Source organism: Gymnoscopelus microlampas (genome assembly GCF_963454915.1).
Source record: "Gymnoscopelus microlampas genome assembly, chromosome: 5".
In the NCBI taxonomy this organism is placed as follows: domain Eukaryota; kingdom Metazoa; phylum Chordata; class Actinopteri; order Myctophiformes; family Myctophidae; genus Gymnoscopelus; species Gymnoscopelus microlampas.
This window is the reverse complement of record NC_139942.1, coordinates 46,582,584-46,591,960: the sequence shown is the minus strand read 5'-3', so window position 1 is coordinate 46,591,960 and position 9,377 is coordinate 46,582,584.

Below are 9,377 nucleotides of genomic sequence, written 5' to 3'. Positions count from 1 at the left end.
GCTGCACATTTTTGCATGATGATGATGATGATGATGATGATGATGATAATGTAAATGAATACCTTACTTTGTCATATAGGCTAGTGTCACACAAAAGTAGCAAAAACAGCCGTGAGCTTGTAGAGCTGCTATTTTCACTATTTAAAGAAAATAAAGTGAAGTGAAAGACAAAGTGGTTAAGTGTGTCTGTGGGTTTTATAGGCCTAAATATTTAACCAATAGAAAGTATTAACAAGAGCTTATTGTGACTAAATAATAACTACATTGGAACCCAGTGACCCCCGTATTACTGAAAAGTAACAGTTTCAGACATACAAGGTTTCTGCCCGACATCAATGATGATTAGCCCCAAGGAGAGAACAACAAAGTATTTCCCCTTCCAACACCTGTTGAGAACAGCAGAGAGAGAGAGAGAGAGAGAGAGAGAGAGAGAGAGAGAGAGAGAGAGAGAGAGAGAGAGAGAGAGAGAGAGAGAGAGAGAGAGAGAGAGAGAGAGAGAGAGAGAGCTGTGTTGCTGTGGCCTTGTGTGTCTGACCTTCCTTCTCTTTGAACTTGTGTTTCTTTGGAGTTTCTTTGTGATCCTATTGACCCTGAGGCCAGATCCAGATCCTCAGATCCATTCTATTCATCTGGCATGCAGCGAGAATGAGAGCAGGCTAAAAAGCTCCAAGTTATACTTCATAAGACAACTGTGTCAACGCTCGCCAGATATGACGGAATTAAACAACCTTCCTCTGTTTAATCTTTACTTTGTTAGTAATTTATAAAGCCTAATGCATTTGCTATTATAGCCATGTCACTCGCCCAAAGTGGATTCATGGCTCAAAATGTTTTGTTTAGCTATTCAACGAGTTGATTTAGACCAGCAACTAGGGATGCAAATTATCGATCAATTCATTAATTGATAATTGATAACCTTATCAACCGATTAACCGGTTAACTGATAAGCGGCGTTTTTTTTAAATCTGAGAATCTTAATTTCAGATTAAAAAAAAAATCCTAAAAAAAAGTGCTTAGGAGCCGAGATACAGCCTTTTTCAGTAAGTTAAACAAGAAGTGAATGGAGCAGAAAATCTTCAAATCATCATATCTTGGGTTCTGAACATTAAAAAAAAAATTATAATATATATTTTTTCAATTAATTGTTAATTGTTTGATTTAATCAAATAATTTCTTAATCGATTAATTCGATTAATCGATGAATTGTTAACATCCCTACCAGCAACACTTTTGTACTACAAAGTAGGCTTTCTAAAGTAGGCTTAAAAAGCACCAAAATGTTTAATATTAAGCTGGACAGGCTTTGCCGACCAAAATTAAAAGGTGTTTATTACAGACAGGCCATTATGGGTTATTATTGTTATTCGGGCGTCATGCAAGCAAATATGTTCCACATAGTCAGGGCAGGTCCTTCCCCAGGAAAAAAGGAAATGTTGACCAAATGTTATTCAACTTTACATATTCTTCTCTATTATTTGTACAGAGTTATGGCTGTTTTACGGATTCTTGAATTCATGGTGTCCCCCATAGTTTGATGATACGAATAGGGGCCATATAGAAACATTTCATATACTCCTATAATCTATATAGTATAATCCTTTAATCCTCCATCAATAAGTAACAGGATTAATCAGTAGAGCAATGCTCTGCTGGGAATTCTAATTAATTTCCATTGTGTGGCGTCTTAACCCCATGGCTGGGTCTCCCTCAGTAGCCTGCCTGCATGGTATTTGCTCTCTTTCCTCTTAATCCGGGGCCAATGCTCTGGGAGACTGACTCCAGCCCTCCTTTTTTATACCCCCACCACCCCTCCACCCCCCTTTTTCTAAAGTTCCGGAAAGTCCCCGGACCTGGATCCGGACAAACACTCCCGGAGTGGTGGGATTTGCCGTTTCCCCGGAAAGGGAGAGGGGGTATTAAGAAGGGGAGATGTATAGAGAACAAGCTCGGGCACTGGGCTGGTTTGTTCTGGTGTGATGACCCCTGTGTTGTGTGCTGTGTGGCTAATCAAAGCACCACCGCGGCCCCCTTTGTGACATTGCTGGGATCACATAAGCTTGCTTTGATTGCCACCGCAAAAAGCTGAAAGTTAACTGAATTGTGTAAATAAGCATGTATAAAAATGCACCGATACATTAACTTTTTTACACTTTCAGAGTTAACCACTTGAGCCTTATTTTTTTGAATGAAAATAATGCATTCTCACACCCAGGTTATACTTCGGTGATGAGTAGGGAAACATCTGACCAAGGGTCAGAAGTTCGATGCGACACGCTCCCCTATTGCGTTATTACAGCAGCAAGACGGCTGCACATATTTCTTTTGCCACCTTTTGTCAAATTTCCCATAGTTTTATGTTGCATTTCTCAACACTGTCCAGTGGTGGAAGAAGTACTCTTCTGGTGGAAGTACTTCTTCCATCTTGGTGGTGGAAGAAGCACTCTTCCAATATCAATATCACAATATGTTGCTATTGTCACGGTGCATTCACTGTCAAATCCACTGTGCTAATTTATCTCTGGAAATAAGTTAACATTCAGAGATAAACACTTTCAACGTCCCTATTTTGGGCATCTCATTACAGGTGAAAGTTTCCCCAAGTTCACCCCCACATTTCAAAAATGTTCAGAACTTTTCAAAGAATGTCCAAAGATGTTTCACATTGTTTCACATTTTTTGATGCAATGTGCCTCCCCCCCCCCCCCACCCACCCCACAGTTTTAGTGTGACACCGTCGTACTACAAAGTATAAAACAGATTTTAATGTGTTCATTGTTATTGGGGCCTGAAGCCACATACTGTGTGTACTGTATGGAAGTAATAGAGATATGCACACTCCAATGTTTTGCTGAAGTCGAGAGCATTCTGGGAGGACTCCAGCATCTTTTTCACATTAAGCATGCATCATCATCAGCATCCCTAAACATGTCAATGCAGATGGATGGCACTGGGGCGGGAGAATTCAAAGTTGTTGTCTACTCTGTTTCTGATTAAAGTCGTGTTCGGAATAATTGGAACGACTGCGCTGTTTTTCAGCTTTGCGTTCCTTTTCATGTCTCCCTTTAGACGTTTGTGTCATTCCATGAGGGCATTGTAAAACAAATGTGGGGGTGGGTGGGGGGGTGTTGAATTGGGTGGGGTGCTCGTAGCGAAGATGAAAAGTTGAGAGTTATGGGGACATCAGTTGCACTGTTCTTGATTGTTTATTGAATTAGGCCCTGTGAGGATGACTAATTCACTGGCAGCGATGTGTCATTGTCACTGACACTTCTTGACTCTCTGAAAGTGTCTGTGTGTGCGCGCTTGCTTGCGTGTGTGTATGTGTGCGTGCGTGTGCGTGTGTGCGTGCGATATAGAGGTGGTCTGTTCAGCTGTGAGGATTTGGCTCTGTTGGGTCAACGCCAATCTTTATTTATTGCTTTATTTCTTTATTGCATCCTCCTGAGTCAAACAGTAGTGTAATTATAGTTCTCAGCGTTCGTTTTTAACTGTATGAAGCAGCCAGATGGAAGACGTTGACCTCCATTTCTCACCGACGGTAGTTATATCATTAAACCCTATCAGTGGTTCTCAAACCTTTTAATTTCAAGGACGCCCATAGCTCTGAGAGTGTACAATTGGAACCAAATGGACCCGTAAGGTTCACCCCGTCGAGGACCCCTGATAGTCCCTGGACCCCACTTTGAGAACCACACTGCCCTATATACTTAGTTGATCAGGGTGTCCCCCAGGGGTCTGTACTTGGTCCCCTCCACACCCAAACTCTTCACCGAAAATGGTAGATAAATACAAGCTCACAAGCTCACACAATATGTCACAAAGCACCGTGAGCTTATTGATCAGTTATTTTCACTGAATGTTTTCCCCAGAATAGGGACACTAGGGTTCATGATATGTTACTGTGATCGTGTCAACTTCCTGGTGCTTGCATGTGTCTATATGCATATGGCAAAGCCAAATAGATCGAAACATTGAATCACAATAAACAGTATATAGGAGCTTATTTGGCCAGTGTGACTTTTATTTACTGCATTATTGTTTGTCCTACACCTGGCACACTTGGATGTGTGTGCACTATCCTTCCTACTGTATATATTGTCTCTGTCGGGTGGAAACCTAATATGTCCAAAACTGTTACTTTTCAGGATTCAAATAAAAACTTTTTTTTTTAAAGTAGCAGATCTACAAGCTCAAAACGCGTTGCTTTGCGCCGCATTTTGAGCTTGCAGATCTGCTATTTTTGATACTTTTGTGTGACGCTGTAGTGTGATCAAGTATACAGCATTCATTTACGAAAAAACACAAAAAGTTAATGTATGGAGATAATGATAATAGTAAAGCCACCCAGGTGGCCACAAACAGACCATTAAATGAGAATATTACTGCAGTGGTTCTCAAAGTGGGGTCCGGGGGCCCACCAGAGGTCCTTGAGGGGGTTCCAGGGGGTCCCCAGCAAAATTATAGCATAAAAAACTGTTCCATGTATATGTTATTTGAAAATAGCCGATGTACATATGTGAGCCAAAGCACACAGAGCTTGTAGATCTTCTATTTTCAAAACAAAATGCAACAAATTTGGAATATTTCTGCAACATTTTAACAACACAAATCTTGTATGGGGTCCCTCCCTGGCACAAAAAAAATCATATTGCATATTACATACATATTAATTCGGGGGGTCCTAGACATGAAAAAGTTTGAGCACTGTATTAGTGGACCTAGGTCCGGTCCATAGCCTAGAATGAGTTCTCCTTAAGACTATGGGACTTTCGAGCCTTTGCGCACGCACCACAGGCTGCATAGCCTGTCTGCAGTAAAAAAATAAATAAAAAAAAATTCACTACTCACCAAAACAAAGACGGTTTTATGGAGTTGAAAGCCAACTCTACTAAGTGGGAACACTCTGAGCGGTTACTCCGCTGCACCCTCTACATTTCTTGTCAATAGAAAAATTCCATTGACCGGATCTGTAGAGGGCGCAGCGGAGTAACTAAATAATGTTTTCTTTACGGTGAAATATTTAACATTTTGGCCAAAATTTTAGATGTGAGGTGGGGGGCTCAGAGTGTTCCCACATAGTAGAGTTGGCTTTCAACTCCATAAAACCGTCTTTGTTTTGGTGAGTAGCGAAAGTGTATTTTTAATTTGTACTGCAGACGAGCGGCTATGCAGCCTGTGGTGCGTGCGCAAAGGCTCGAAAGTCCCATAGTCTTAAGGAGAACTCCTTCTAGGCTATGGACCAGAGCTATAGTGGACCCAGCGTACGTACGGAGAGCCTGCAGCGCAGGAGGAGCATAATATAGGCTGGGCTGTAGCAGATCTCCACTCACTACCTCCGCTCCGCTTTCCCTCCCTTTAGAAAAACTCAGCAGCCAAACAATGAGTCAAACACATGAGGTAGTAGCCCCGAGCCCGCTCCACCATGAGGCCTGGCTCCAAGCACCGCTCCAATATGGCTGACATCTGCTACGGAGACAACAGAAACGGCACAGCTAAATCAGTCGCAGACAGAGAGAGAGAGAGAGAGAGAGCAAGAGGGAGAAGAAAAAGAGGGAGAAGAAGAGGAGGGAGAAGAAGAGGAGGGAGGGGTTGCGCTCTCGCTCTTGGCTGTGTAGCTTTGGTAAATACTCCCATGTGCAATAAGAGATCCCATTGTGTAGAAGCCCCTCTGAAGTTATGCAAACACTTATACCGGGTCGAACGGAGACCTTCTGCAAAGTAAATACATAAACAAATAAAACCCTCAAAACTGACAGGGGGGGAAGTAACAATGCAACAGGTCCAACTGCAGAGCAGAAAACAAAGAAAGGAGGAAGAGAAGAAGTTGTCCCCCAGGGGACAGAGATGGCGAGAGTGACAGAGAGGATCACAGAGAGGGGAAACCGAGACACAGAAAGGGATACAGGGGCGTAGTAGAGACAGACAGGCTCAACTACTCACGACTCAAGCCCAACACAATGCTTTGTCGAACGACCGGGTCGCTTGACGAAAACAAGAGGCACTGTGCGGCACGCTTTTCGGGGTGGAAATCTGGTGTTTTTGTTGAGTGATGCGGTTGCACAGCAAAGCTTATAGCCTGCTAAAGGGAGCATATAGAGAGCAATGCACACAGAGAGAGGGATCAGACAAGGAAGACGGATGGATGGATGGAGGAAGAAGAGAGAGACTCAGACATCTGTATGGCATGGCTGGTCCCATGCTGCCGTTGCTTGGCCGTGCTCGAGCCAGAATTCTTGTGGCGTGTATGTGTACAGTGTGTCGTCCTGTGTGTGTCGTCGTGTGTGTGTGTGTGTGTGTGTGTGTGTGTGTGTGTGTGTGTGTGTGTGTGTGTGTGTGTGTGTGTGTGTGTGTGTGTGTCGTGTCTCCTCCGTGCCATGGTGCTTCTGTCCAGGCCTTTCCAAAAGGCCTCTGCCAGAGCCCCGGAGCGCCAGCTGCCCTGTTAAGTCAGGGGGTGACTCGGCAGCGTGTCTCGGCTCGTTCTGTAGGACGGAAACCAAAGGCAGGAAGCCCAAGTTCCTCAAAGTTCCTACCACAACAGACGGTTATGCTAAAAGAATGCAACCCAATGCTAAACAAAGGCGAGGCGGTCTTTTAGTAGCTGTCAACAAAACTGAATAGACACGTCAAGCCAGTGGCGAGTGGAATAATGCAATTCTTAATGGACTTATTTTACTTTGTGCTCACTACTTTTAAATTATTTTGTATTGTTTTTACCCTTTATCTATCCAGGGGAGGTTCGCTGAGCACGGATGCTCTTTATCAGCACGCCCTGCTTGACAATCACACAGACACACATTAAAACCTCGGAGCTGTCCGGTACAACCACAGTCTTATGCTGTTGGCCACTGAGCAGTTGGGGGTTCAGTGCCTTGCCCAATGGCACTATGTCGATTGAGTGGTTAGTGTCGGACTTTCACTTCCCCATCCAGATTGTTTTTTTCAGTCTAGGGAATCGAACTGGGAACCTTTCGGCCACAAGCACGCTCCTCTAACCTTTAGGTCAGGCTGTACCCAGGTCCTTTCTGTTAGACATACAGTATAGGACTTTCTAGGTACTCAGGAATATTTGCTGCATCTATTGCAGGGGTCTTCAACAGGGGGTCCGGGACCCCTAGGGGGTCCTCAGAGTTACTACAGGGGGGCCGCCAAATCTTTATGATTTTTACATTAACCACTTCAACCAAGCATCCCTATTCTGAGGAGAACTTTAGCCAAAAATAGCAGATCTACAAGCACACAACGCCTGGCAGCGCGAGGCGTTGTATATCTGCTATTTTCGGCAAAGAGGTTTGATGTAGGGGGAAAAAAGAGCAGTGGGTCAAGTTTATTTAGTATGGACGGTCTATGTGGTTAATAGTCTGAAAACACACATTAACATGAATCCAACACTGATGACAGTGCTGTCAAACAAGTCTATGAAGCTATCTATGAAATCTATGAAAAGATTATATTCTATACAATATATAATGGGGGTCCCTGCTTTATCTCTCTCTCAGCCAAGGGGCCCTTGGCCTGAAAACGTTGAAGACCCCTGATCTATTGTATGTGTGCTGGTGTGACTTTGTACTTGGTTCTCGTTACCTTGGGTTGCTTGTTGGCAGTTCAGAGGTTCAAACTTATTTGAATTCATATAGGCTGCATTTATGAAATTATGTATTAAATCCCTTTTGATTGGGTGGTCTAGCCTTCTACATGGGAGGACCGAGGCCAACCCAGGCCCACCCCGTGACCTTGCCTTTGGCGTGAACTAAAAGATACATTTTATAGGCCTACACATTATATATAATTATGCATAACATTTTCTCTTGCACACAAAAATGCTATCGCTAAAACATTTTTTCATGGAGTTTAAAGTAAACCCAGTTGCAGGTCATGGACGCGGGAGAAAAAGTGAGGCAACTGAGGAGCGATGATGAATGGCGAGGGCAGGCTGGAATGGCGGGCTGGCTGACTGGCAGGCTAGCAGCTAAGCTGTAGCCTAATTGAGACTGCTGCAATTTTCTGCAATGTTCTAGATGGCTTTTCACACGGGTAGTAGCACAAAGCCTGCATGCTTGCTTGGATCTACCAGGTTGCATGGCACTCCTCATGAATGTGAATAGACATATTTTCTGCACAGCGGACTTCCATGTGACGAGCACAAACGCAAACATTGTGTCTGTTTGTTGCTATAACTGCCAGATTGCCTGTGCCTCTCTACCCCACGTACTTTGGGCTGAACTAGGCTTAAGCGAGCAGGCAGGCAAGGAATGATCCAGCTGCACAGTAAAAGACAGTTAGTACAAAACTTGGAAAGAAATGAGGAGAACTAATCGCTAAACTGTGGAGGTCAGAAGCGTGTCACTCCCACTGGAGCCGAAACGCCGATCTGACAATGAGTGGGTGAAGAGTCGGGGTTAACATGCAGGAGAGGTGATGAGTTGATGGATGGCAGGTGTCTGTTGGCTGACGGAGGCTATAGGGCCGAGGACCTGATTGAAGGCAGGTGTGCAGGATCCAGGTGAGTGAGTGGCGGGACAGAAACACGCGCACGTGGGCATTTACGCACGCACGCACACATGCACGCACAAATGCACACGTTTGTATTACTATACTTGTGCGGACATCAACATTTTAGGACAGCATTTTTATAAATGCAATTTCTTTGATCTACAAGCTCACAAAGTGTTGCAGCATTGTGAGCTTGTAGATTGGTGCATTACACTGGCGCACTAAATATAATAATAATAACAACTAAGTATAAATCAGTGATAACTCCAACTCTAACCCCTAAATCTTACCTCTAAATGTCAAATTCTAACCCTAACCCCAACCAAATCTTTTCGTAATTTGCTATGCCCGTAACTGCAGTCCCGGGTTTCGAGAAGGTGGCATACTCGTTTCCTGTTCCGGTTGAGTGTCCCATAACTTCATTTGATTGGCTCAGCATCAGACTTGAATAGGAAACACGAAATTACCCATCCCGTATATTGTCGTACATATCTGACATCAAGTGCTGGTTGTCCCAAAGCGGCCTCCAGCAAAACGAGATCAAATAAAAAATGTTCCTGTTTGGCCCTAGACGTTGCAACCCCTCCTCCCAGTCACATCTTGGCAGTTTATCCATAAACAACAACAACAGCAAACGGCCCGCAATCTAGGTGTGATCTTTGACTCTGACCTCTCCTTCGATGAGCAGGTGACTACGTTGACTAGTACATATTAATAAGTTCATATCATATTGATAAGTTCATATCGTCTCATTTGGACAACTGTCTGTTCTCTGTGCGCAGTGAAAAGCTATTGGCCGTCTTCAACTTTAGTGCAGAATTCAGTTGCTAGATTATTAACCGACTCCAAAAAACGCAATCAAAGTACATCCATCCTGGCCTCTCTTA